General features: G+C 43.5%; 13 non-coding genes across 13 annotated transcripts; all 13 read right to left on the minus strand.

The window, feature by feature from the left end:
- Positions 1-669: 669 nt before the first annotated feature.
- On the minus strand, positions 670-762 carry trnai-uau (transfer RNA isoleucine (anticodon UAU)). The gene is given in 2 exon segments: positions 670-705; positions 725-762. It is a non-coding gene; the product is annotated as a tRNA-Ile (tRNA).
- A 1256-nt stretch (positions 763-2018) lies between these two features.
- Positions 2019-2111, minus strand: trnai-uau (transfer RNA isoleucine (anticodon UAU)). The gene is given in 2 exon segments: positions 2019-2054; positions 2074-2111. It is a non-coding gene; the product is annotated as a tRNA-Ile (tRNA).
- A 3763-nt stretch (positions 2112-5874) lies between these two features.
- Positions 5875-5967, minus strand: trnai-uau (transfer RNA isoleucine (anticodon UAU)). Its single transcript is given in 2 exon segments — positions 5875-5910; positions 5930-5967. It is a non-coding gene; the product is annotated as a tRNA-Ile (tRNA).
- A 1255-nt stretch (positions 5968-7222) lies between these two features.
- trnai-uau (transfer RNA isoleucine (anticodon UAU)) lies at positions 7223-7315 on the minus strand. Its single transcript is given in 2 exon segments — positions 7223-7258; positions 7278-7315. It is a non-coding gene; the product is annotated as a tRNA-Ile (tRNA).
- Positions 7316-11070: 3755 nt separating this feature from the next.
- Positions 11071-11163, minus strand: trnai-uau (transfer RNA isoleucine (anticodon UAU)). The gene is given in 2 exon segments: positions 11071-11106; positions 11126-11163. It is a non-coding gene; the product is annotated as a tRNA-Ile (tRNA).
- A 1268-nt stretch (positions 11164-12431) lies between these two features.
- On the minus strand, positions 12432-12524 carry trnai-uau (transfer RNA isoleucine (anticodon UAU)). The gene is given in 2 exon segments: positions 12432-12467; positions 12487-12524. It is a non-coding gene; the product is annotated as a tRNA-Ile (tRNA).
- Positions 12525-12930: 406 nt separating this feature from the next.
- On the minus strand, positions 12931-13023 carry trnai-uau (transfer RNA isoleucine (anticodon UAU)). The gene is given in 2 exon segments: positions 12931-12966; positions 12986-13023. It is a non-coding gene; the product is annotated as a tRNA-Ile (tRNA).
- Positions 13024-13780: 757 nt separating this feature from the next.
- trnai-uau (transfer RNA isoleucine (anticodon UAU)) lies at positions 13781-13873 on the minus strand. Its single transcript is given in 2 exon segments — positions 13781-13816; positions 13836-13873. It is a non-coding gene; the product is annotated as a tRNA-Ile (tRNA).
- Positions 13874-17636: 3763 nt separating this feature from the next.
- Positions 17637-17729, minus strand: trnai-uau (transfer RNA isoleucine (anticodon UAU)). The gene is given in 2 exon segments: positions 17637-17672; positions 17692-17729. It is a non-coding gene; the product is annotated as a tRNA-Ile (tRNA).
- A 1268-nt stretch (positions 17730-18997) lies between these two features.
- On the minus strand, positions 18998-19090 carry trnai-uau (transfer RNA isoleucine (anticodon UAU)). Its single transcript is given in 2 exon segments — positions 18998-19033; positions 19053-19090. It is a non-coding gene; the product is annotated as a tRNA-Ile (tRNA).
- A 1255-nt stretch (positions 19091-20345) lies between these two features.
- trnai-uau (transfer RNA isoleucine (anticodon UAU)) lies at positions 20346-20438 on the minus strand. The gene is given in 2 exon segments: positions 20346-20381; positions 20401-20438. It is a non-coding gene; the product is annotated as a tRNA-Ile (tRNA).
- A 3763-nt stretch (positions 20439-24201) lies between these two features.
- Positions 24202-24294, minus strand: trnai-uau (transfer RNA isoleucine (anticodon UAU)). The gene is given in 2 exon segments: positions 24202-24237; positions 24257-24294. It is a non-coding gene; the product is annotated as a tRNA-Ile (tRNA).
- Positions 24295-25549: 1255 nt separating this feature from the next.
- Positions 25550-25642, minus strand: trnai-uau (transfer RNA isoleucine (anticodon UAU)). Its single transcript is given in 2 exon segments — positions 25550-25585; positions 25605-25642. It is a non-coding gene; the product is annotated as a tRNA-Ile (tRNA).
- Positions 25643-27544: the final 1902 nt, after the last annotated feature.

A 27544-nucleotide genomic window follows, 5' to 3' on the forward strand; every position in this document is an offset into this window, starting at 1 on the left:
AACGCGAGGTGGGGGCGGGGCTCCGCCCGGTACGCGCTGGGGATGTTTGTGTAAACAAGGTCCAGCGCGTTCGCTCCTCTCGTGGCAAAGTCCACATGTTGATGGAATTTAGGGAGGACTGACTGGAGATTTGCATGGTTGAAATCTCCGGCGACAATGAACAGCCCGTCTGGATGTTTGGTCTGCAGATCGCTGATGCCCCCGTGCAGTTCCCACAGTGCCTCCTTAGCATTAGCATTAGCGCTAGCGCTAGGCGGTATGTACAGTGGTACAGTATTCAATGCAGTTCTGCATTGAGGAAACCAGTGCATTGTCTTTACAGTCAATCAAAAAAAGAATTGTTGACTGTTCAGTCAATGCTTTAAATGGTTAAGAGAATCGTTGGTTTTTCAGCCAAAGTTTAAAAGAATCATATCTTGTTCCGTCAGAGCTGTTTAAAAGCCAAATCCTTTCTAGAAAATGGGCTTTGGTTTCACAGTGTATTTATGTATTCTTTGGACATTACTCTTGATTGTTGAGGATAATGACATAAATGTTCTTGATGCGTCAGCTGCCTATGCTGTTCTGACATGTTGACTCAAGATTATTTCTGAGCAATTACCTCTTCTTTTATTTTATTGCTTGAGAAGGGGAACATCTCTAACAGCAGCATACAGTTTTTAAAACTCATGCTCCTGGTGAGGCTCGAACTCACAACCTCGGCATACCTTCACAAGTACTGCTGTATAAGTACCGCGCGCTAACCGATTGCGCCACAGGAGCTGACCAAAAAGTACGTCAATCCCTGCACTGCCACTTCTACACAGTGTATACTAATTATTGCAATCACAAAAAGAATTGTTGACTGTTCAGTCAATGCTTTAAATGGTTAAAAGAATCGTTGGTTGTTCGACCACAGTTTAAAAGAATCATTGGTTGTTGCGTCAGAGCTCTTTGAAAGCCAAATCTTTTCTAGAAAATGGGCTTTGGTTTCACAGTGTATTTAGGTATTGTTTGGACATTACACTTGGTTGTTGAGGATAATGACATAAATGTTCTTGATGTGTCAGCTGCCTATGCTGTTCTGACATGTTGACTGAAGATTATTTCTGAGCAATTACCTTTTCTTTTATTTTATTGTTTGAGAAGGGAAACATCTCTAACAGCAGCATACAGTTTTTAAAACTTACGCTCCTGGTGAGGCTCGAACTCACAACCTCGGCATACCTTCACAAATACTGCTGTATAAGTACCGCTCGCTGACCGATCGCACCACAAGAGCTGACCACAAAATGCTTCAATCGCTGCACTGCCACTACTACACAGTGTATACTAATTAGTGCACCACCAAAATGTATGCGTTCGTAAGGGTTCTAGCTAAATAGAGAAGAAAGGTGTGGAGTTTAGTTTCTACAGAATTTATAGGACAAACATGAAATTACAGATAATATGTCATGTGCAAAATGTTAGCAAAACCTGTTTTTTGCAGAAATAAACAATATAATGGAAGCAGCTGTTAATCCTTAGCATGAAAAATCACAAACATTTTCCTATGTGCACAGAACATAAAAAGAAAAGTAGCTATCCTTATAAAATAAAATAAATTGAACATTCAAGCTTTCAAAGTGAAAGCAGTGGTACAGTATTCAATGCAGTTCTACACTGAGGAAACCAGTGCTTTGTCTTTTCAGTCAATCGAAAAAAGAATTGTTGACTGTTCAGTCAATACTTTAAATGGTTAAGAGAATCGTTGGTTTTTCAGCCAAAGTTTAAAAGAATCATATCTTGTTCCGTCAGAGCTGTTTAAAAGCCAAATCCTTTCTCGAAAATGGGCTTTGGTTTCACAGTGTATTTAGGTATTGTTTGGACATTACACTTGGTTGTTGAGGAATATGACATAAATGTTCTTGATGCGTCAGCTGACTATGCTGTTCTGATATGTTGACTCAAGATTATTTCTGAGCAATTACCTCTTCTTTTATTTTATTGCTTGAGAAGGGAAACATCTCTAACAGCAGCATACAGTTTTTTAAAACTCATGCTCCTGGAGAGGCTCGAACTCTCAACCTCGGCATACCTTCGCAAGTACTGCTGTATAAGTACCGCGCGCTAACCGATTGCGCCACAGGAGCTGACCAAAAAGTATGTCAATCCCTGCACTGCCACTTCTACACAGTGTATACTAATTATTGCAATCACAAAAAGAATTGTTGACTGTTCAGTCAATGCTTTAAATGGTTAAAAGAATCGTTGGTTGTTCGACCACAGTTTAAAAGAATCATTGGTTGTTGCGTCAGAGCTCTTTGAAAGCCAAATCTTTTCTAGAAAATGGGCTTTGGTTTCACAGTGTATTTAGGTATTGTTTGGACATTACACTTGGTTGTTGAGGATAATGACATAAATGTTCTTGATGTGTCAGCTGCCTATGCTGTTCTGACATGTTGACTGAAGATTACTTCACAAGTACTGCTGTATAAGTACCGCGCGCTGACCGATTGCGCCACAGGAGCTGACCGAAAAAAAGCTTCAATCCCTGCACTGCCACTTCTACACAGTGTATACTAATTATTGCACCACCAAAATGTATGCGTTCGTAAGGGTTCTAGCTAAATAGAGCAGAAAGGTGTGGAGCTTGGTTTCTACAGAATTTATAGGACAAACATGAAATTACAGATAATATGTCAAGTGCAAAATGTTAGCAAAATCTGTTTTTTGCAGAAATAAACAATATAATGGAAGCAGCTGTTAATCTTTAGCATCAAAAATCACAAACATTTTGCTATGTGCACAGAACATCAACAGAAAAGTAGCTTTCCTTACAAAATGAAATAAATTGAACATTCAAGCTTTCAAAGTGAAAGCAAGTCAAGTCAAGTCAAGTGGGTTTATTGTCATTTCAACTACATACAGAGTACACAGTGAAACGAAACAACGTTCCTCCAGGACCATGGTGCAACATAGACAGTGCATACAAGACACAAGTGCAACACAAACAAACAAACAAGTGCGGACAGAACAACACAGTACAGACAGAGGATAATAAATAATGACTGTAGTGTGCAAGTTGTGCAATGTGCGATAAATAGAGTCCAGTGAGGTAGTAAAGTTATTAGTGCAAATGCTTGTGCAAAAAAAATGCTTCCCATGTTATCTGGGGTAAATGGTTGGAAAGAGAGAGAGAGGGAGAGTGTACATGTACCAGAAAGATGTCAGTTCAGAAGTTGAGTTGTGTTGAGGAGTCTGATGGCTTGGGGGAAGAAGCTATTGCAGAGTCTGGTCATGTTGGACCGGATGCTGCGGTACCTTCTTCCTGATGGCAGGAGGGAGAACAGTCTGTGTGAAGGGTGGGTGGAGTCATCCACAATGCTGGTTGCTTTGCGGATGCAGCGGGTGGTGTAAATGTCCATGACGGAGGGGAGAGAGACTCCGATGATCCTCTCAGCTGTCCTCACAATGCGTTGGAGGGACTTGCGGTCAGAGGCTGTGCAGGTCCCAAACCAGGCAGTGATGCAGCTGCTTAGGATGCTCTCTATGGTTCCCCTATAGAAGAGGGTGAGGATGGGTGGAGGGAGACGGGCCTTTCTCAGCTTCCGGAGGAAGTAGAGACGCTGTTGGGCTTTCTTGGCTGTAGAGCTGGTGTTCAGGGACCAGGTGAGGTTCTCCGCTAGGTGGACACCAAGGAACTTGGTGCTCTTAACGATCTCCACAGAGGAGCCGTTGATGTTAAGCGGAGAGTGGTCCGGTCTTGATTTCCTGAAGTCAACAACCATTTCCTTGGTCTTCTCTACATTCCAGCGAAGGTTGTTGACTGTACACCAGTCTGTCAGCTGCTGCACCTCCTCTCTGTATGCTGACTCGTCGCCTTTGCTGATGAGACCCAGCACAGTTGTATCATCGGCGAACTTTATGATGCTGTTAGAACTGTGTTTCGCAACACAGTCATGAGTCAGCAGGGTGAACAGCAGAGGACTCAGTACACTGCCCTGAGGTGCCCCAGTGTTCATGGTGATGGTGCTGGAGCTGCTGTCCCCGAACCGGACTAACTGGGGCCTTCCTGTCAGGAAGTCCAGGATCCAGTTGCAGAGGGGGGTGTTGAGGCCCAGCAGGCTTAACTTCCTTGTGAGGTTCTGTGGGATGATGGTGTTGAATGCTGAACAGAAGTCTATGAACAGCATTCTGACGTAGGTGTCCTTCTTCTCCAGGTGGGTAAGGGAGAGATGAAGGGTGGTGGTGATGGCATCGTCCGTGGAGCGGTTGGGACGATATGCAAATTGCAGGGGGTCCAATGAAGAGGGCAGTTGGTTCTTGATGTTCCTCATGACTAACCTCTCGAAGCACTTCATGATGATGGGCGTGAGAGCTACGGGACGGTAGTCATTGAGGCAGGACACCGTGGACTTCTTCGGCACGGGGACGATGGTGGTGGTCTTGAGGCACGTTGGGACAGTGGAGCTGCGCAGGGAGACGTTGAAGATGTCTGTGAGAACATCTGTCAACTGGTCTGCACACTCTCTGAGCACTCTGCCGGGGATGTTGTCTGGTCCTGCAGCTTTCCGTGGGTTGACTCTGCGCAGAGTTTTCCTCACGTCCACTGCAGTCAGGCACAACACCTGCTCGTCCGGCTTGGGTGTGGTCTTTCTCACCAACGTGTTGTTCTGTGCCTCAAACCGTGCATAAAAATCGTTCAGGGCATCGGGGAGGAAGGCATCACTGTCACAGGACGGTGGCATTGTCCTGTAGTTTGTGATTTCCTGGATGCCCTGCCACATGCGCCGTGTGTCGCCGGTGTCCTTAAAGTGGTTGTGGATTCTCTGGGCGTGTGCGCGCTTTGCCTCTCGGATGGCTCGTGACAATTTGGCTCTTGCTTTCCTTAGGGCCGCCTTGTCACCCACTCTGAAGGCCGAGTCGCGGGTCCTCAGTAGCGCACGCACCTCAGGAGTCATCCACGGCTTCTGATTTGGGCGTGTGGTGATGGTCTTGGAGACAGTGACATCATCAATACACTTACTGATGTAGCCAGTGACTGATGCTGTGTACTCCTCCAAGTTAACAGAGTCGCCTTCTGTCGCAGCCTCCCTAAACATGTCCCATGCAGTGCACTCAAAACAGTCCTGAAGGGCAGAGATGGCTCCTGCCGGCCAGGTTCTCACCTGCTTCTGAACTGGTCTGGAGCGTCTGATGAGGGGTGTGTATGCTGGAGTCAGATACACAGACATGTGGTCCGAGAACGCGAGGTGGGGGCGGGGCTCCGCCCGGTACGCGCTGGGGATGTTTGTGTAAACAAGGTCCAGCGCGTTCGCTCCTCTCGTGGCAAAGTCCACATGTTGATGGAATTTAGGGAGGACTGACTGGAGATTTGCATGGTTGAAATCTCCGGCGACAATGAACAGCCCGTCTGGATGTTTGGTCTGCAGATCGCTGATGCCCCCGTGCAGTTCCCACAGTGCCTCCTTAGCATTAGCATTAGCGCTAGCGCTAGGCGGTATGTACAGTGGTACAGTATTCAATGCAGTTCTGCATTGAGGAAACCAGTGCATTGTCTTTACAGTCAATCAAAAAAAGAATTGTTGACTGTTCAGTCAATGCTTTAAATGGTTAAGAGAATCGTTGGTTTTTCAGCCAAAGTTTAAAAGAATCATATCTTGTTCCGTCAGAGCTGTTTAAAAGCCAAATCCTTTCTAGAAAATGGGCTTTGGTTTCACAGTGTATTTATGTATTCTTTGGACATTACTCTTGATTGTTGAGGATAATGACATAAATGTTCTTGATGCGTCAGCTGCCTATGCTGTTCTGACATGTTGACTCAAGATTATTTCTGAGCAATTACCTCTTCTTTTATTTTATTGCTTGAGAAGGGGAACATCTCTAACAGCAGCATACAGTTTTTAAAACTCATGCTCCTGGTGAAGCTCGAACTCACAACCTCGGCATACCTTCACAAGTACTGCTGTATAAGTACTGCGCGCTAACCGATTGCGCCACAGGAGCTGACCAAAAAGTACGTCAATCCCTGCACTGCCACTTCTACACAGTGTATACTAATTATTGCAATCACAAAAAGAATTGTTGACTGTTCAGTCAATGCTTTAAATGGTTAAAAGAATCGTTGGTTGTTCGACCACAGTTTAAAAGAATCATTGGTTGTTGTGTCAGAGCTGTTTGAAAGCCAAATCTTTTCTAGAAAATGGGCTTTGGTTTCACAGTGTATTTAGGTATTGTTTGGACATTACACTTGGTTGTTGAGGATAATGACATAAATGTTCTTGATGTGTCAGCTGCCTATGCTGTTCTGACATGTTGACTGAAGATTATTTCTGAGCAATTACCTTTTCTTTTATTTTATTGTTTGAGAAGGGAAACATCTCTAACAGCAGCATACAGTTTATAAAACTTATGCTCCTGGTGAGGCTCGAACTCAGTACCTCGGCATACCTTCACAAATACTGCTGTATAAGTACCGCTCGCTGACCGATTGCGCCACAAGAGCTGACCACAAAATGCTTCAATCGCTGCACTGCCACTACTACACAGTGTATACTAATTAGTGCACCACCAAAATGTATGCGTTCGTAAGGGTTCTAGCTAAATAGAGCAGAAAGGTGTGGAGTTTAGTTTCTACAGAATTTATAGGACAAACATGAAATTACAGATAATATGTCATGTGCAAAATGTTAGCAAAACCTGTTTTTTGCAGAAATAAACAATAAAATGGAAGCAGCTGTTAATCCTTAGCATGAAAAATCACAAACATTTTCCTATGTGCACAGAACATAAAAAGAAAAGTAGCTATCCTTATAAAATGAAATAAATTCAACATTCAAGCTTTCAAACTGAAAGCAGTGGTACAGTATTCAATGCAGTTCTACACTGAGGAAACCAGTGCATTGTCTTTTCAGTCAATCGAAAAAAGAATTGTTGACAGTTCAGTCAATACTTTAAATGGTTAAGAGAATCGTTGGTTTTTCAGCCAAAGTTTAAAAGAATCATATCTTGTTCCGTCAGAGCTGTTTAAAAGCCAAATCCTTTCTAGAAAATGGGCTTTGGTTTCACAGTGTATTTAGGTATTGTTTGGACATTACACTTGGTTGTTGAGGAATATGACATAAATGTTCTTGATGCGTCAGCTGACTATGCTGTTCTGACATGTTGACTCAAGATTATTTCTGAGCAATTACCTCTTCTTTTATTTTATTGCTTGAGAAGGGAAACATCTCTAACAGCAGCATACAGTTTTTAAAACTCATGCTCCTGGTGAGGCTCGAACTCACAACCTCGGCATACCTTCACAAGTACTGCTGTATAAGTACCGCACGCTAACCGATTGCGCCACAGGAGCTGACCAAAAAGTATGTCAATCCCTGCACTGCCACTTCTACACAGTGTATACTAATTATTGCAATCACAAAAAGAATTGTTGACTGTTCAGTCAATGCTTTAAATGGTTAAGAGAATCGTTGGTTGTACAGCGAAAGTTTAAAAGAATCATATCTTGTTCCGTCAGAGCTGTTTAAAAGCCAAATCTTTTCTAGAAAATGGGCTTTGGTTTCACAGTGTATTTAGGTATTGTTTGGACATTATACTTGGTTGTTGAGGATAATGACATAAATGTTCTTGATGTGTCAGCTGCCTATGCTTTTCTGACATGTTGACTGAAGATTACTTCACAAGTACTGCTGTATAAGTACCGCGCGCTGACCGATTGCGCCACAGGAGCTGACCGAAAAAAAGCTTCAATCCCTGCACTGCCACTTCTACACAGTGTATACTAATTATTGCACCACCAAAATGTATGCGTTCGTAAGGGTTCTAGCTAAATAGAGCAGAAAGGTGTGGAGCTTGGTTTCTACAGAATTTATAGGACAAACATGAAATTACAGATAATATGTCAAGTGCAAAATGTTAGCAAAATCTGTTTTTTGCAGAAATAAACAATATAATGGAAGCAGCTGTTAATCTTTAGCATCAAAAATCACAAACATTTTGCTATGTGCACAGAACATCAACAGAAAAGTAGCTTTCCTTACAAAATGAAATAAATTGAACATTCAAGCTTTCAAAGTGAAAGCAAGTCAAGTCAAGTCAAGTGGGTTTATTGTCATTTCAACTACATACAGAGTACACAGTGAAACGAAACAACGTTCCTCCAGGACCATGGTGCAACATAGACAGTGCATACAAGACACAAGTGCAACACAAACAAACAAACAAGTGCGGACAGAACAACACAGTACAGACAGAGGATAATAAATAATGACTGTAGTGTGCAAGTTGTGCAATGTGCGATAAATAGAGTCCAGTGAGGTAGTAAAGTTATTAGTGCAAATGCTTGTGCAAAAAAAATGCTTCCCATGTTATCTGGGGTAAATGGTTGGAAAGAGAGAGAGAGGGAGAGTGTACATGTACCAGAAAGATGTCAGTTCAGAAGTTGAGTTGTGTTGAGGAGTCTGATGGCTTGGGGGAAGAAGCTATTGCAGAGTCTGGTCGTGTTGGACCGGATGCTGCGGTACCTTCTTCCTGATGGCAGGAGGGAGAACAGTCTGTGTGAAGGGTGGGTGGAGTCATCCACAATGCTGGTTGCTTTGCGGATGCAGCGGGTGGTGTAAATGTCCATGACGGAGGGGAGAGAGACTCCGATGATCCTCTCAGCTGTCCTCACAATGCGTTGGAGGGACTTGCGGTCAGAGGCTGTGCAGGTCCCAAACCAGGCAGTGATGCAGCTGCTTAGGATGCTCTCTATGGTTCCCCTATAGAAGAGGGTGAGGATGGGTGGAGGGAGACGGGCCTTTCTCAGCTTCCGGAGGAAGTAGAGATGCTGTTGGGCTTTCTTGGCTGTAGAGCTGGTGTTCAGGGACCAGGTGAGGTTCTCCGCTAGGTGGACACCAAGGAACTTGGTGCTCTTAACGATCTCCACAGAGGAGCCGTTGATGTTAAGCGGAGAGTGGTCCGGTCTTGATTTCCTGAAGTCAACAACCATTTCCTTGGTCTTCTCTACATTCCAGCGAAGGTTGTTGACTGTACACCAGTCTGTCAGCTGCTGCACCTCCTCTCTGTATGCTGACTCGTCGCCTTTGCTGATGAGACCCAGCACAGTTGTATCATCGGCGAACTTTATGATGCTGTTAGAACTGTGTTTCGCAACACAGTCATGAGTCAGCAGGGTGAACAGCAGAGGACTCAGTACACTGCCCTGAGGTGCCCCAGTGTTCATGGTGATGGTGCTGGAGCTGCTGTCCCCGAACCGGACTAACTGGGGCCTTCCTGTCAGGAAGTCCAGGATCCAGTTGCAGAGGGGGGTGTTGAGGCCCAGCAGGCTTAACTTCCTTGTGAGGTTCTGTGGGATGATGGTGTTGAATGCTGAACAGAAGTCTATGAACAGCATTCTGACGTAGGTGTCCTTCTTCTCCAGGTGGGTAAGGGAGAGATGAAGGGTGGTGGTGATGGCATCGTCCGTGGAGCGGTTGGGACGATATGCAAATTGCAGGGGGTCCAATGAAGAGGGCAGTTGGTTCTTGATGTTCCTCATGACTAACCTCTCGAAGCACTTCATGATGATGGGCGTGAGAGCTACGGGACGGTAGTCATTGAGGCAGGACACCGTGGACTTCTTCGGCACGGGGACGATGGTGGTGGTCTTGAGGCACGTTGGGACAGTGGAGCTGCGCAGGGAGACGTTGAAGATGTCCGTGAGAACATCTGTCAACTGGTCTGCACACTCTCTGAGCACTCTGCCGGGGATGTTGTCTGGTCCTGCAGCTTTCCGTGGGTTGACTCTGCGCAGAGTTTTCCTCACGTCCACTGCAGTCAGGCACAACACCTGCTCGTCCGGCTTGGGTGTGGTCTTTCTCACCAACGTGTTGTTCTGTGCCTCAAACCGTGCATAAAAATCATTCAGGGCATCGGGGAGGAAGGCATCACTGTCACAGGACGGTGGCATTGTCCTGTAGTTTGTGATTTCCTGGATGCCCTGCCACATGCGCCGTGTGTCGCCGGTGTCCTTAAAGTGGTTGTGGATTCTCTGGGCGTGTGCGCGCTTTGCCTCTCGGATGGCTCGTGACAATTTGGCTCTTGCTTTCCTTAGGGCCGCCTTGTCACCCACTCTGAAGGCCGTGTCGCGGGTCCTCAGTAGCGCACGCACCTCAGGAGTCATCCACGGCTTCTGATTTGGGCGTGTGGTGATGGTCTTGGAGACAGTGACATCATCAATACACTTACTGATGTAGCCAGTGACTGATGCTGTGTACTCCTCCAAGTTAACAGAGTCGCCTTCTGTCGCAGCCTCCCTAAACATGTCCCATGCAGTGCACTCAAAACAGTCCTGAAGGGCAGAGATGGCTCCTGCCGGCCAGGTTCTCACCTGCTTCTGAACTGGTCTGGAGCGTCTGATGAGGGGTGTGTATGCTGGAGTCAGATACACAGACATGTGGTCCGAGAACGCGAGGTGGGGGCGGGGCTCCGCCCGGTACGCGCTGGGGATGTTTGTGTAAACAAGGTCCAGCGCGTTCGCTCCTCTCGTGGCAAAGTCCACATGTTGATGGAATTTAGGGAGGACTGACTGGAGATTTGCATGGTTGAAATCTCCGGCGACAATGAACAGCCCGTCTGGATGTTTGGTCTGCAGATCGCTGATGCCCCCGTGCAGTTCCCACAGTGCCTCCTTAGCATTAGCATTAGCGCTAGCGCTAGGCGGTATGTACAGTGGTACAGTATTCAATGCAGTTCTGCATTGAGGAAACCAGTGCATTGTCTTTACAGTCAATCAAAAAAAGAATTGTTGACTGTTCAGTCAATGCTTTAAATGGTTAAGAGAATCGTTGGTTTTTCAGCCAAAGAATCATATCTTGTTCCGTCAGAGCTGTTTAAAAGCCAAATCCTTTCTAGAAAATGGGCTTTGGTTTCACAGTGTATTTATGTATTCTTTGGACATTACTCTTGATTGTTGAGGATAATGACATAAATGTTCTTGATGCGTCAGCTGCCTATGCTGTTCTGACATGTTGACTCAAGATTATTTCTGAGCAATTACCTCTTCTTTTATTTTATTGCTTGAGAAGGGGAACATCTCTAACAGCAGCATACAGTTTTTAAAACTCATGCTCCTGGTGAGGCTCGAACTCACAACTTCGGCATACCTTCACAAGTACTGCTGTATAAGTACCGCGCGCTAACCGATTGCGCCACAGGAGCTGACCAAAAAGTACGTCAATCCCTGCACTGCCACTTCTACACAGTGTATACTAATTATTGCAATCACAAAAAGAATTGTTGACTGTTCAGTCAATGCTTTAAATGGTTAAAAGAATCGTTGGTTGTTCGACCACAGTTTAAAAGAATCATTGGTTGTTGCGTCAGAGCTCTTTGAAAGCCAAATCTTTTCTAGAAAATGGGCTTTGGTTTCACAGTGTATTTAGGTATTGTTTGGACATTACACTTGGTTGTTGAGGATAATGACATAAATGTTCTGGATGTGTCAGCTGCCTATGCTGTTCTGACATGTTGACTGAAGATTATTTCTGAGCAATTACCTTTTCTTTTATTTTATTGTTTGAGAAGGGAAACATTTCTAACAGCAGCATACAGTTTTTAAAACTTACGCTCCTGGTGAGGCTCGAACTCACAACCTCGGCATACCTTCACAAATACTGCTGTATAAGTACCGCTCGCTGACCGATCGCACCACAAGAGCTGACCACAAGAGCTGACCACAAAATGCTTCAATCGCTGCACTGCCACTACTACACAGTGTATACTAATTATTGCACCACCAAAATGTATGCGTTTGTAAGGGTTCTAGCTAAATAGAGCAGAAAGGTGTGGAGTTTAGTTTCTACAGAATTTATAGGACAAACATGAAATTACAGATAATATGTCATGTGCAAAATGTTAGCAAAACCTGTTTTTTGCAGAAATAAACAATATAATGGAAGCAGCTGTTAATCCTTAGCATGAAAAATCACAAACATTTTCCTATGTGCACAGAACATAAAAAGAAAAGTAGCTATCCTTATAAAATGAAATAAATTGAACATTCAAGCTTTCAAAGTGAAAGCAGTGGTACAGTATTCAATGCAGTTCTGCATTGAAGAAACCAGTGCATTGTCTTTTCAGTCAATCGAAAAAAGAATTGTTGACAGTTCAGTCAATACTTTAAATGGTTAAGAGAATCGTTGGTTTTTCAGCCAAAGTTTAAAAGAATCATATCTTGTTCCGTCAGAGCTGTTTAAAAGCCAAATCCTTTCTAGAAAATGGGCTTTGGTTTCACAGTGTATTTATGTATTCTTTGGACATTACTCTTGATTGTTGAGGAATATGACATAAATGTTCTTGATGCGTCAGCTGCCTATGCTGTTCTGACATGTTGACTCAAGATTATTTCTGAGCAATTACCTCTTCTTTTATTTTATTGCTTGAGAAGGGGAACATCTCTAACAGCAGCATACAGTTTTTAAAACTCATGCTCCTGGTGAGGCTCGAACTCACAACCTCGGCATACCTTCACAAGTACTGCTGTATAAGTACTGCGCGCTAACCGATTGCGCCACAGGAGCTGACCAAAAAGTACGTCAATCCCTGCACTGCCACTTCTACACAGTGTATACTAATTATTGCAATCACAAAAAGAATTGTTGACTGTTCAGTCAATGCTTTAAATGGTTAACAGAATCGTTGGTTGTTCAACCACAGTTTAAAAGAATCATTGGTTGTTGCGTCAGAGCTGTTTGAAAGCCAAATCTTTTCTAGAAAATGGGCTTTGGTTTCACAGTGTATTTAGGTATTCTTTGGACATTACACTTGGTTGTTGATGAATATGACATAAATATTCTTGATGTGTTAGCTGCCTATGCTGTTCTGACATGTTGACTGAAGATTATTTCTGAGCAATTACCTCTTCTTTTATTTAATTGTTTGAGAAGGGAAACATCTCTAACAGCAGCATACAGTTTATAAAATTTATGCTCCTGGTGAGGCTTGAACTCACAACCTCGGCATACCTTCACAAGTACTGCTGTATAAGTACCGCGCGCTGACCGATTGCGCCACAGGAGCTGACCAAAAAAAACCTTCAATCCCTGCACTGCCACTTCTACACAGTGTATACTAATTATTGCACCACCAAAATGTATGCGTTCGTAAGGGTTCTAGCTAAATAGAGCAGAAAGGTGTGGAGTTTGGTTTCTACAGAATTTATAGGACAAACATGAAATTACAGATAATATGTCAAGTGCAAAATGTTAGCAAAATCTGTTTTTTGCAGAAATAAACAATATAATGGAAGCAGCTGTTAATCTTTAGCATCAAAAATCACAAACATTTTGCTATGTGCACAGAACATCAACAGAAAAGTAGCTTTCCTTACAAAATGAAATAAATTGAACATTCAAGCTTTCAAAGTGAAAGCAGTGGTACAGTATTCAATGCAGTTCTGCATTGAGGAAACCAGTGCATTGTCTTTTCAGTCAATCGAAAAAAGAACTGTTGACAGTTCAGTCAATGCTTTAAATGGTTAAGAGAATCGTTGGTTTTTCAGCCAAAGTTTAAAAGAATCATATCTTGTTCCGTCAGAGCTGTTTAAAAGCCAAATCCTTTCTAGAAAATGGGCTTTGGTTTCACAGTGTATTTATGTATTCTTAGGACATTACTCTTGATTGTTGAGGAATATGACATAAATGTTCTTGATGCGTCAGCTGCCTATGCTGTTCTGACATGTTGACTGAAGATTATTTCTGAGCAATTACCTCTTCTTTTATTTTATTGCTTGAGAAGGGAAACATCTCTAACAGCAGCATACAGTTTTTAAAACTCATGCTCCTGGTGAGGCTCGAACTCACAACCTCAGCATACCTTCACAAGTACTGCTGTATAAGTACCGCGCGCTAACCGATTGCGCCACAGGAGCTGACCAAAAAGTACGTCAATCCCTGCACTGCCACTTCTACACAGTGTATACTAATTATTGCAATCACAAAAAGAATTGTTGACTGTTCAGTCAATGCTTTAAATGGTTAAAAGAATCGTTGGTTGTTCAACCACAGTTTAAAAGAATCATTGGTTGTTGCGTCAGAGCTGTTTGAAAGCCAAATCTTTTCTAGAAAATGGGCTTTGGTTTCACAGTGTATTTAGGTATTGTTTGGACATTACACTTGGTTGTTGAGGATAATGACATAAATGTTCTTGATGTGTCAGCTGCCTATGCTGTTCTGACATGTTGACTGAAGATTACTTCACAAGTACTGCTGTATAAGTACCGCGCGCTGACCGATTGCGCCACAGGAGCTGACCGAAAAAAAGCTTCAATCCCTGCACTGCCACTTCTACACAGTGTATACTAATTATTGCACCACCAAAATGTATGCGTTCGTAAGGGTTCTAGCTAAATAGAGCAGAAAGGTGTGGAGCTTGGTTTCTACAGAATTTATAGGACAAACATGAAATTACAGATAATATGTCAAGTGCAAAATGTTAGCAAAATCTGTTTTTTGCAGAAATAAACAATATAATGGAAGCAGCTGTTAATCTTTAGCATCAAAAATCACAAACATTTTGCTATGTGCACAGAACATCAACAGAAAAGTAGCTTTCCTTACAAAATGAAATAAATTGAACATTCAAGCTTTCAAAGTGAAAGCAAGTCAAGTCAAGTCAAGTGGGTTTATTGTCATTTCAACTACATACAGAGTACACAGTGAAACGAAACAACGTTCCTCCAGGACCATGGTGCAACATAGACAGTGCATACAAGACACAAGTGCAACACAAACAAACAAACAAGTGCGGACAGAACAACACAGTACAGACAGAGGATAATAAATAATGACTGTAGTGTGCAAGTTGTGCAATGTGCGATAAATAGAGTCCAGTGAGGTAGTAAAGTTATTAGTGCAAATGCTTGTGCAAAAAAAATGCTTCCCATGTTATCTGGGGTAAATGGTTGGAAAGAGAGAGAGAGGGAGAGTGTACATGTACCAGAAAGATGTCAGTTCAGAAGTTGAGTTGTGTTGAGGAGTCTGATGGCTTGGGGGAAGAAGCTATTGCAGAGTCTGGTCGTGTTGGACCGGATGCTGCGGTACCTTCTTCCTGATGGCAGGAGGGAGAACAGTCTGTGTGAAGGGTGGGTGGAGTCATCCACAATGCTGGTTGCTTTGCGGATGCAGCGGGTGGTGTAAATGTCCATGACGGAGGGGAGAGAGACTCCGATGATCCTCTCAGCTGTCCTCACAATGCGTTGGAGGGACTTGCGGTCAGAGGCTGTGCAGGTCCCAAACCAGGCAGTGATGCAGCTGCTTAGGATGCTCTCTATGGTTCCCCTATAGAAGAGGGTGAGGATGGGTGGAGGGAGACGGGCCTTTCTCAGCTTCCGGAGGAAGTAGAGACGCTGTTGGGCTTTCTTGGCTGTAGAGCTGGTGTTCAGGGACCAGGTGAGGTTCTCCGCTAGGTGGACACCAAGGAACTTGGTGCTCTTAACGATCTCCACAGAGGAGCCGTTGATGTTAAGCGGAGAGTGGTCCGGTCTTGATTTCCTGAAGTCAACAACCATTTCCTTGGTCTTCTCTACATTCCAGCGAAGGTTGTTGACTGTACACCAGTCTGTCAGCTGCTGCACCTCCTCTCTGTATGCTGACTCGTCGCCTTTGCTGATGAGACCCAGCACAGTTGTATCATCGGCGAACTTTATGATGCTGTTAGAACTGTGTTTCGCAACACAGTCATGAGTCAGCAGGGTGAACAGCAGAGGACTCAGTACACTGCCCTGAGGTGCCCCAGTGTTCATGGTGATGGTGCTGGAGCTGCTGTCCCCGAACCGGACTAACTGGGGCCTTCCTGTCAGGAAGTCCAGGATCCAGTTGCAGAGGGGGGTGTTGAGGCCCAGCAGGCTTAACTTCCTTGTGAGGTTCTGTGGGATGATGGTGTTGAATGCTGAACAGAAGTCTATGAACAGCATTCTGACGTAGGTGTCCTTCTTCTCCAGGTGGGTAAGGGAGAGATGAAGGGTGGTGGTGATGGCATCGTCCGTGGAGCGGTTGGGACGATATGCAAATTGCAGGGGGTCCAATGAAGAGGGCAGTTGGTTCTTGATGTTCCTCATGACTAACCTCTCGAAGCACTTCATGATGATGGGCGTGAGAGCTACGGGACGGTAGTCATTGAGGCAGGACACCGTGGACTTCTTCGGCACGGGGACGATGGTGGTGGTCTTGAGGCACGTTGGGACAGTGGAGCTGCGCAGGGAGACGTTGAAGATGTCCGTGAGAACATCTGTCAACTGGTCTGCACACTCTCTGAGCACTCTGCCGGGGATGTTGTCTGGTCCTGCAGCTTTCCGTGGGTTGACTCTGCGCAGAGTTTTCCTCACGTCCACTGCAGTCAGGCACAACACCTGCTCGTCCGGCTTGGGTGTGGTCTTTCTCACCAACGTGTTGTTCTGTGCCTCAAACCGTGCATAAAAATCATTCAGGGCATCGGGGAGGAAGGCATCACTGTCACAGGACGGTGGCATTGTCCTGTAGTTTGTGATTTCCTGGATGCCCTGCCACATGCGCCGTGTGTCGCCGGTGTCCTTAAAGTGGTTGTGGATTCTCTGGGCGTGTGCGCGCTTTGCCTCTCGGATGGCTCGTGACAATTTGGCTCTTGCTTTCCTTAGGGCCGCCTTGTCACCCACTCTGAAGGCCGAGTCGCGGGTCCTCAGTAGCGCACGCACCTCAGGAGTCATCCACGGCTTCTGATTTGGGCGTGTGGTGATGGTCTTGGAGACAGTGACATCATCAATACACTTACTGATGTAGCCAGTGACTGATGCTGTGTACTCCTCCAAGTTAACAGAGTCGCCTTCTGTCGCAGCCTCCCTAAACATGTCCCATGCAGTGCACTCAAAACAGTCCTGAAGGGCAGAGATGGCTCCTGCCGGCCAGGTTCTCACCTGCTTCTGAACTGGTCTGGAGCGTCTGATGAGGGGTGTGTATGCTGGAGTCAGATACACAGACATGTGGTCCGAGAACGCGAGGTGGGGGCGGGGCTCCGCCCGGTACGCGCTGGGGATGTTTGTGTAAACAAGGTCCAGCGCGTTCGCTCCTCTCGTGGCAAAGTCCACATGTTGATGGAATTTAGGGAGGACTGACTGGAGATTTGCATGGTTGAAATCTCCGGCGACAATGAACAGCCCGTCTGGATGTTTGGTCTGCAGAACGCTGATGCCCCCGTGCAGTTCCCACAGTGCCTCCTTAGCATTAGCATTAGCACTAGCGCTAGGCGGTATGTACAGTGGTACAGTATTCAATGCAGTTCTGCATTGAGGAAACCAGTGCATTGTCTTTACAGTCAATCAAAAAAAGAATTGTTGACTGTTCAGTCAATGCTTTAAATGGTTAAGAGAATCGTTGGTTTTTCAGCCAAAGTTTAAAAGAATCATATCTTGTTTCGTCAGAGCTGTTTAAAAGCCAAATCCTTTCTAGAAAATGGGCTTTGGTTTCACAGTGTATTTATGTATCCTTTGGACATTACTCTTGATTGTTGAGGAATATGACATAAATGTTCTTGATGCGTCAGCTGCCTATGCTGTTCTGACATGTTGACTCAAGATTATTTCTGAGCAATTACCTCTTCTTTTATTTTATTGCTTGAGAAGGGGAACATCTCTAACAGCAGCATACAGTTTTTAAAACTCATGCTCCTGGTGAGGCTCGAACTCACAACCTCGGCATACCTTCACAAGTACTGCTGTATAAGTACCGCGCGCTAACCGATTGCGCCACAGGAGCTGACCAAAAAGTACGTCAATCCCTGCACTGCCACTTCTACACAGTGTATACTAATTATTGCAATCACAAAAAGAATTGTTGACTGTTCAGTCAATGCTTTAAATGGTTAAGAGAATCGTTGGTTGTTCAACCACAGTTTAAAAGAATCATCGGTTGTTGCGTCAGAGCTCTTTGAAAGCCAAATCTTTTCTAGAAAATGGGCTTTGGTTTCACAGTGTATTTAGGTATTCTTTGGACATTACACTTGGTTGTTGATGAATATGACATAAATATTCTTGATGTGTTAGCTGCCTATGCTGTTCTGACATGTTGACTGAAGATTATTTCTGATCAATTACCTTTTCTTTTATTTTATTGTTTGAGATGGGAAACATCTCTAACAGCAGCATACAGTTTTTAAAACTTACGCTCCTGGTGAGGCTCGAACTCACAACCTCGGCATACCTTCACAAATACTGCTGTATAAGTACCGCTCGCTGACCGATCGCACCACAAGAGCTGACCACAAGAGCTGACCACAAAATGCTTCAATCGCTGCACTGCCACTACTACACAGTGTATACTAATTAGTGCACCACCAAAATGTATGCGTTTGTAAGGGTTCTAGCTAAATAGAGCAGAAAGGTGTGGAGTTTAGTTTCTACAGAATTTATAGGACAAACATGAAATTACAGATAATATGTCATGTGCAAAATGTTAGCAAAACCTGTTTTTTGCAGAAATAAACAATATAATGGAAGCAGCTGTTAATCCTTAGCATGAAAAATCACAAACATTTTCCTATGTGCACAGAACATAAAAAGAAAAGTAGCTATCCTTATAAAATGAAATAAATTGAACATTCAAGCTTTCAAAGTGAAAGCAGTGGTACAGTATTCAATGCAGTTCTGCATTGAAGAAACCAGTGCATTGTCTTTTCAGTCAATCGAAAAAAGAATTGTTGACAGTTCAGTCAATACTTTAAATGGTTAAGAGAATCGTTGGTTTTTCAGCCAAAGTTTAAAAGAATCATATCTTGTTCCGTCAGAGCTGTTTAAAAGCCAAATCCTTTCTAGAAAATGGGCTTTGGTTTCACAGTGTATTTATGTATTCTTTGGACATTACTCTTGATTGTTGAGGAATATGACATAAATGTTCTTGATGCGTCAGCTGCCTATGCTGTTCTGACATGTTGACTCAAGATTATTTCTGAGCAATTACCTCTTCTTTTATTTTATTGCTTGAGAAGGGAAACATCTCTAACAGCAGCATACAGTTTTTAAAACTCATGCTCCTGGTGAGGCTCGAACTCACAACCTCGGCATACCTTCACAAGTACTGCTGTATAAGTACCGCGCGCTAACCGATTGCGCCACAGGAGCTGACCAAAAAGTATGTCAATCCCTGCACTGCCACTTCTACACAGTGTATACTAATTATTGCAATCACAAAAAGAATTGTTGACTGTTCAGTCAATGCTTTAAATGGTTAACAGAATCGTTGGTTGTTCAACCACAGTTTAAAAGAATCATTGGTTGTTGCGTCAGAGCTCTTTGAAAGCCAAATCTTTTCTAGAAAATGGGCTTTGGTTTCACAGTGTATTTAGGTATTCTTTGGACATTACACTTGGTTGTTGATGAATATGCCATAAATATTCTTGATGTGTTAGCTGTCTATGCTGTTCTGACATGTTGACTGAAGATTATTTCTGAGCAATTACCTTTTCTTTTATTTTATTGTTTGAGAAGGGAAACATCTCTAACAGCAGCATACAGTTTTTAAAACTTACGCTCCTGGTGAGGCTCGAACTCACAACCTCGGCATACCTTCACAAATACTGCTGTATAAGTACCGCTCGCTGACCGATCGCACCACAAGAGCTGACCACAAAATGCTTCAATCGCTGCACTGCCACTACTACACAGTGTATACTAATTAGTGCACCACCAAAATGTATGCGTTCGTAAGGGTTCTAGCTAAATAGAGCAGAAAGGTGTGGAGTTTAGTTTCTACAGAATTTATAGGACAAACATGAAATTACAGATAATATGTCATGTGCAAAATGTTAGCAAAACCTGTTTTTTGCAGAAATAAACAATATAATGGAAGCAGCTGTTAATCCTTAGCATGAAAAATCACAAACATTTTCCTATGTGCACAGAACATAAAAAGAAAAGTAGCTATCCTTATAAAATAAAATAAATTGAACATTCAAGCTTTCAAAGTGAAAGCAGTGGTACAGTATTCAATGCAGTTCTGCATTGAGGAAACCAGTGCATTGTCTTTTCAGTCAATCGAAAAAAGAACTGTTGACAGTTCAGTCAATGCTTTAAATGGTTAAGAGAATCGTTGGTTTTTCAGCCAAAGTTTAAAAGAATCATATCTTGTTCCGTCAGAGCTGTTTAAAAGCCAAATCCTTTCTAGAAAATGGGCTTTGGTTTCACAGTGTATTTATGTATTCTTTGGACATTACTCTTGATTGTTGAGGAATATGACATAAATGTTCTTGATGCGTCAGCTGACTATGCTGTTCTGACATGTTGACTGAAGATTATTTCTGAGCAATTACCTCTTCTTTTATTTTATTGCTTGAGAAGGGAAACATCTCTAACAGCAGCATACAGTTTTTAAAACTCATGCTCCTGGTGAGGCTTGAACTCACAACCTCGGCATACCTTCACAAGTACTGCTGTATAAGTACCGCGCGCTAACCGATTGCGCCACAGGAGCTGACCAAAAAGTACGTCAATCCCTGCACTGCCACTTCTACACAGTGTATACTAATTATTGCAATCACAAAAAGAATTGTTGACTGTTCAGTCAATGCTTTAAATGGTTAAAAGAATCGTTGGTTGTTCAACCACAGTTTAAAAGAATCATTGGTTGTTGCGTCAGAGCTCTTTGAAAGCCAAATCTTTTCTAGAAAATGGGCTTTGGTTTCACAGTGTATTTAGGTATTGTTTGGACATTACACTTGGTTGTTGAGGATAATGACATAAATGTTCTTGATGTGTCAGCTGCCTATGCTGTTCTGACATGTTGACTGAAGATTACTTCACAAGTACTGCTGTATAAGTACCGCGCGCTGACCGATTGCGCCACAGGAGCTGACCGAAAAAAAGCTTCAATCCCTGCACTGCCACTTCTACACAGTGTATACTAATTATTGCACCACCAAAATGTATGCGTTCGTAAGGGTTCTAGCTAAATAGAGCAGAAAGGTGTGGAGCTTGGTTTCTACAGAATTTATAGGACAAACATGAAATTACAGATAATATGTCAAGTGCAAAATGTTAGCAAAATCTGTTTTTTGCAGAAATAAACAATATAATGGAAGCAGCTGTTAATCTTTAGCATCAAAAATCACAAACATTTTGCTATGTGCACAGAACATCTACAGAAAAGTAGCTTTCCTTACAAAATGAAATAAATTGAACATTCAAGCTTTCAAAGTGAAAGCAAGTCAAGTCAAGTCAAGTGGGTTTATTGTCATTTCAACTACATACAGAGTACACAGTGAAACGAAACAACGTTCCTCCAGGACCATGGTGCAACATAGACAGTGCATACAAGACACAAGTGCAACACAAACAAACAAACAAGTGCGGACAGAACAACACAGTACAGACAGAGGATAATAAATAATGACTGTAGTGTGCAAGTTGTGCAATGTGCGATAAATAGAGTCCAGTGAGGTAGTAAAGTTATTAGTGCAAATGCTTGTGCAAAAAAAATGCTTCCCATGTTATCTGGGGTAAATGGTTGGAAAGAGAGAGAGAGGGAGAGTGTACATGTACCAGAAAGATGTCAGTTCAGAAGTTGAGTTGTGTTGAGGAGTCTGATGGCTTGGGGGAAGAAGCTATTGCAGAGTCTGGTCGTGTTGGACCGGATGCTGCGGTACCTTCTTCCTGATGGCAGGAGGGAGAACAGTCTGTGTGAAGGGTGGGTGGAGTCATCCACAATGCTGGTTGCTTTGCGGATGCAGCGGGTGGTGTAAATGTCCATGACGGAGGGGAGAGAGACTCCGATGATCCTCTCAGCTGTCCTCACAATGCGTTGGAGGGACTTGCGGTCAGAGGCTGTGCAGGTCCCAAACCAGGCAGTGATGCAGCTGCTTAGGATGCTCTCTATGGTTCCCCTATAGAAGAGGGTGAGGATGGGTGGAGGGAGACGGGCCTTTCTCAGCTTCCGGAGGAAGTAGAGACGCTGTTGGGCTTTCTTGGCTGTAGAGCTGGTGTTCAGGGACCAGGTGAGGTTCTCCGCTAGGTGGACACCAAGGAACTTGGTGCTCTTAACGATCTCCACAGAGGAGCCGTTGATGTTAAGCGGAGAGTGGTCCGGTCTTGATTTCCTGAAGTCAACAACCATTTCCTTGGTCTTCTCTACATTCCAGCGAAGGTTGTTGACTGTACACCAGTCTGTCAGCTGCTGCACCTCCTCTCTGTATGCTGACTCGTCGCCTTTGCTGATGAGACCCAGCACAGTTGTATCATCGGCGAACTTTATGATGCTGTTAGAACTGTGTTTCGCAACACAGTCATGAGTCAGCAGGGTGAACAGCAGAGGACTCAGTACACTGCCCTGAGGTGCCCCAGTGTTCATGGTGATGGTGCTGGAGCTGCTGTCCCCGAACCGGACTAACTGGGGCCTTCCTGTCAGGAAGTCCAGGATCCAGTTGCAGAGGGGGGTGTTGAGGCCCAGCAGGCTTAACTTCCTTGTGAGGTTCTGTGGGATGATGGTGTTGAATGCTGAACAGAAGTCTATGAACAGCATTCTGACGTAGGTGTCCTTCTTCTCCAGGTGGGTAAGGGAGAGATGAAGGATGGTGGTGATGGCATCGTCCGTGGAGCGGTTGGGACGATATGCAAATTGCAGGGGGTCCAATGAAGAGGGCAGTTGGTTCTTGATGTTCCTCATGACTAACCTCTCGAAGCACTTCATGATGATGGGCGTGAGAGCTACGGGACGGTAGTCATTGAGGCAGGACACCGTGGACTTCTTCGGCACGGGGACGATGGTGGTGGTCTTGAGGCACGTTGGGACAGTGGAGCTGCGCAGGGAGACGTTGAAGATGTCCGTGAGAACATCTGTCAACTGGTCTGCACACTCTCTGAGCACTCTGCCGGGGATGTTGTCTGGTCCTGCAGCTTTCCGTGGGTTGACTCTGCGCAGAGTTTTCCTCACGTCCACTGCAGTCAGGCACAACACCTGCTCGTCCGGCTTGGGTGTGGTCTTTCTCACCAACGTGTTGTTCTGTGCCTCAAACCGTGCATAAAAATCATTCAGGGCATCGGGGAGGAAGGCATCACTGTCACAGGACGGTGGCATTGTCCTGTAGTTTGTGATTTCCTGGATGCCCTGCCACATGCGCCGTGTGTCGCCGGTGTCCTTAAAGTGGTTGTGGATTCTCTGGGCGTGTGCGCGCTTTGCCTCTCGGATGGCTCGTGACAATTTGGCTCTTGCTTTCCTTAGGGCCGCCTTGTCACCCACTCTGAAGGCCGAGTCGCGGGTCCTCAGTAGCGCACGCACCTCAGGAGTCATCCACGGCTTCTGATTTGGGCGTGTGGTGATGGTCTTGGAGACAGTGACATCATCAATACACTTACTGATGTAGCCAGTGACTGATGCTGTGTACTCCTCCAAGTTAACAGAGTCGCCTTCTGTCGCAGCCTCCCTAAACATGTCCCATGCAGTGCACTCAAAACAGTCCTGAAGGGCAGAGATGGCTCCTGCCGGCCAGGTTCTCACCTGCTTCTGAACTGGTCTGGAGCGTCTGATGAGGGGTGTGTATGCTGGAGTCAGATACACAGACATGTGGTCCGAGAACGCGAGGTGGGGGCGGGGCTCCGCCCGGTACGCGCTGGGGATGTTTGTGTAAACAAGGTCCAGCGCGTTCGCTCCTCTCGTGGCAAAGTCCACATGTTGATGGAATTTAGGGAGGACTGACTGGAGATTTGCATGGTTGAAATCTCCGGCGACAATGAACAGCCCGTCTGGATGTTTGGTCTGCAGATCGCTGATGCCCCCGTGCAGTTCCCACAGTGCCTCCTTAGCATTAGCATTAGCGCTAGCGCTAGGCGGTATGTACAGTGGTACAGTATTCAATGCAGTTCTGCATTGAGGAAACCAGTGCATTGTCTTTACAGTCAATCAAAAAAAGAATTGTTGACTGTTCAGTCAATGCTTTAAATGGTTAAGAGAATCGTTGGTTTTTCAGCCAAAGTTTAAAAGAATCATATCTTGTTTCGTCAGAGCTGTTTAAAAGCCAAATCCTTTCTAGAAAATGGGCTTTGGTTTCACAGTGTATTTATGTATCCTTTGGACATTACTCTTGATTGTTGAGGAATATGACATAAATGTTCTTGATGCGTCAGCTGCCTATGCTGTTCTGACATGTTGACTCAAGATTATTTCTGAGCAATTACCTCGTCTTTTATTTTATTGCTTGAGAAGGGGAACATCTCTAACAGCAGCATACAGTTTTTAAAACTCATGCTCCTGGTGAGGCTCGAACTCACAACCTCGGCATACCTTCACAAGTACTGCTGTATAAGTACCGCGCGCTAACCGATTGCGCCACAGGAGCTGACCAAAAAGTACGTCAATCCCTGCACTGCCACTTCTACACAGTGTATACTAATTATTGCAATCACAAAAAGAATTGTTGACTGTTCAGTCAATGCTTTAAATGGTTAAGAGAATCGTTGGTTGTTCAACCACAGTTTAAAAGAATCATCGGTTGTTGCGTCAGAGCTCTTTGAAAGCCAAATCTTTTCTAGAAAATGGGCTTTGGTTTCACAGTGTATTTAGGTATTCTTTGGACATTACACTTGGTTGTTGATGAATATGACATAAATATTCTTGATGTGTTAGCTGCCTATGCTGTTCTGACATGTTGACTGAAGATTATTTCTGAGCAATTACCTTTTCTTTTATTTTATTGTTTGAGAAGGGAAACATCTCTAACAGCAGCATACAGTTTTTAAAACTTACGCTCCTGGTGAGGCTCGAACTCACAACCTCGGCATACCTTCACAAATACTGCTGTATAAGTACCGCTCGCTGACCGATCGCACCACAAGAGCTGACCACAAAATGCTTCAATCGCTGCACTGCCACTACTACACAGTGTATACTAATTAGTGCACCACCAAAATGTATGCGTTCGTAAGGGTTCTAGCTAAATAGAGCAGAAAGGTGTGGAGTTTAGTTTCTACAGAATTTATAGGACAAACATGAAATTACAGATAATATGTCATGTGCAAAATGTTAGCAAAACCTGTTTTTTGCAGAAATAAACAATATAATGGAAGCAGCTGTTAATCCTTAGCATGAAAAATCACAAACATTTTCCTATGTGCACAGAACATAAAAAGAAAAGTAGCTATCCTTATAAAATAAAATAAATTGAACATTCAAGCTTTCAAAGTGAAAGCAGTGGTACAGTATTCAATGCAGTTCTGCATTGAAGAAACCAGTGCATTGTCTTTTCAGTCAATCGAAAAAAGAATTGTTGACAGTTCAGTCAATACTTTAAATGGTTAAGAGAATCGTTGGTTTTTCAGCCAAAGTTTAAAAGAATCATATCTTGTTCCGTCAGAGCTGTTTAAAAGCCAAATCCTTTCTAGAAAATGGGCTTTGGTTTCACAGTGTATTTATGTATTCTTTGGACATTACTCTTGATTGTTGAGGAATATGACATAAATGTTCTTGATGCGTCAGCTGCCTATGCTGTTCTGACATGTTGACTCAAGATTATTTCTGAGCAATTACCTCTTCTTTTATTTTATTGCTTGAGAAGGGAAACATCTCTAACAGCAGCATACAGTTTTTAAAACTCATGCTCCTGGTGAGGCTCGAACTCACAACCTCAGCATACCTTCACAAGTACTGCTGTATAAGTACAGCGCGCTAACCGATTGCACCACAGGAGCTGACAAAAAATGTTTCAATCCCTGCACTGCCACTTCTACACAGTGTATACTAATTATTCCACCACCAAAATGTATGCATGAGTAAGGTTACTAGCTATATAGAGCAGAAAGGTGTGGAGTTTGGTTTCTACAGAATTTCTAGGTCAATCATTAAATTACAGATAATATGTCAAGTGCAAAATGTAAGCAAAAACTGTTTTTTGCAGAAAAGAACAATATAATGGAAGCAGCTGTTAATCTTTAGCATCAAAAATCACAAACATTTTGCTATGTGCACAGAACATCAACAGAAAAGTAGCTTTCCTTATAAAATGAAATAAATTGAACATTCAAGCTTTCAAAGTGAAAGCAGTGGTACAGTATTCAATGCAGTTCTGCATTGAGGAAACCAGTGCATTGTCTTTTCAGTCAATCGAAAAAAGAATTGTTGACTGTTCAGTCAATGCTTTAAATGGTTAAATGAATCATTGGTTGTTTCGTCAGAGCTGTTTAAAATCCAAATCTTTTCTAGAAAATGGGCTTTGGTTTCACAGTTTATTTAGGTATTCTTTGGACATTACACTTGGTTGTTGATGAATATGACATAAATGTTCTTGATGTGTTAGCTGCCTATGCTGTTCTGACATGTTGACTCAAATTGTTTTTTGAGCAATTACCTCTTCTATTCTTTTATTGCTTGAGAAGGGAAACATCTCTAACAGCAGCATACAGTTTTTAAAACTTATGCTCCTGGTGAGGCTCGAACTCACAACCTCGGCATACCTTCACAAGTACTGCTGTGTAAGTACTGCAAGCTAACCGATTGCGCCACAGGAACTGACAAAAAAGCCTTCATTCCCTGCGCTGCCACTTCTACACAGTGTATACTAATTATTGCACCACTACAATGTATGCTTTAGTAAGGGTAATCGATAAATACAGTAGACAGGTGTGGAGATTGGTTTTTACAGAATTTATAGGACAGACTTTAAATTACAGATAATATGTCAAGCGCAAAATGTTTTTCGCAGAAATGAACAATATAATAGAAGCAGCTGTTAATCCTTAGCATAAAAAATCTAACATTTTCCTATGTGCACAGAACATCAACAGAAAAGTAGCTATCCTCATAAAATGAAATAAATTGAACATTCAAGCTTTCAAAGTGAAAGCAGTGGTACAGTATTCAATGCAGTTCTGCATTGAGGAAAGCAGTGCATTGTCTTTTCATTCAGTGGTGAAAAGCATCATTTGCTGTTCAGTCAATGTTTAACAGACTCGTTGTTTTTTCAGTCAATGGTTAATAAAATCCTTGGCTGTTCGTCCAATGGTTCAAATAATAATTGGCTGTTCAGTCAATTGTTAAAAGAATGATTGTTTAGTCACTTTTTTAAAAAAAATCACTGTTTGTCAAGTCAATGTTTAACAGAATCATTGGTTATTCATTCAATGGTTAAAAGAATCCTTGTCTGTTCAGGCAACGGCCAAAAGAATCTGTGTGCTTTCATTCGAATTTTATTTATTGATGGATAGTATATCAGTTTTTTCCTTTTCCACTCGTGTCTCCTTTCCTCACGACTCCTGGCTCCCTTGCTTTGCACCACTCAGTTTCCCAAACTAATCAATCAACTAATCTTTTGCCACTTTGACACCACCTTGTGCTTCGTTCACTGCAGTCGGACATTGGAGTTTCCTGCACGTAAATGTCAAACTGGCCAAACCTTTTTTTTTTATTTGTCGCTGCCAACTGGGGTGGCAGCAGAGGTGGCAAGGCTTTCTTTAATGGTGGAATTTGCCACCATATGCCACCCTGGTTGACCCCCCAATGGCATGCGGAACTTATACAGCATCTGTATAAAAATACAGCAGCTACATTTAGGGCCCGTTCACATGTGTCTGGACTTTCTTGACCACACATCAATG

The sequence above is a fragment of the Salminus brasiliensis genome, chromosome 3 (genome assembly GCF_030463535.1).
Source record: "Salminus brasiliensis chromosome 3, fSalBra1.hap2, whole genome shotgun sequence".
Taxonomy (NCBI): Eukaryota; Metazoa; Chordata; class Actinopteri; order Characiformes; family Bryconidae; genus Salminus; species Salminus brasiliensis.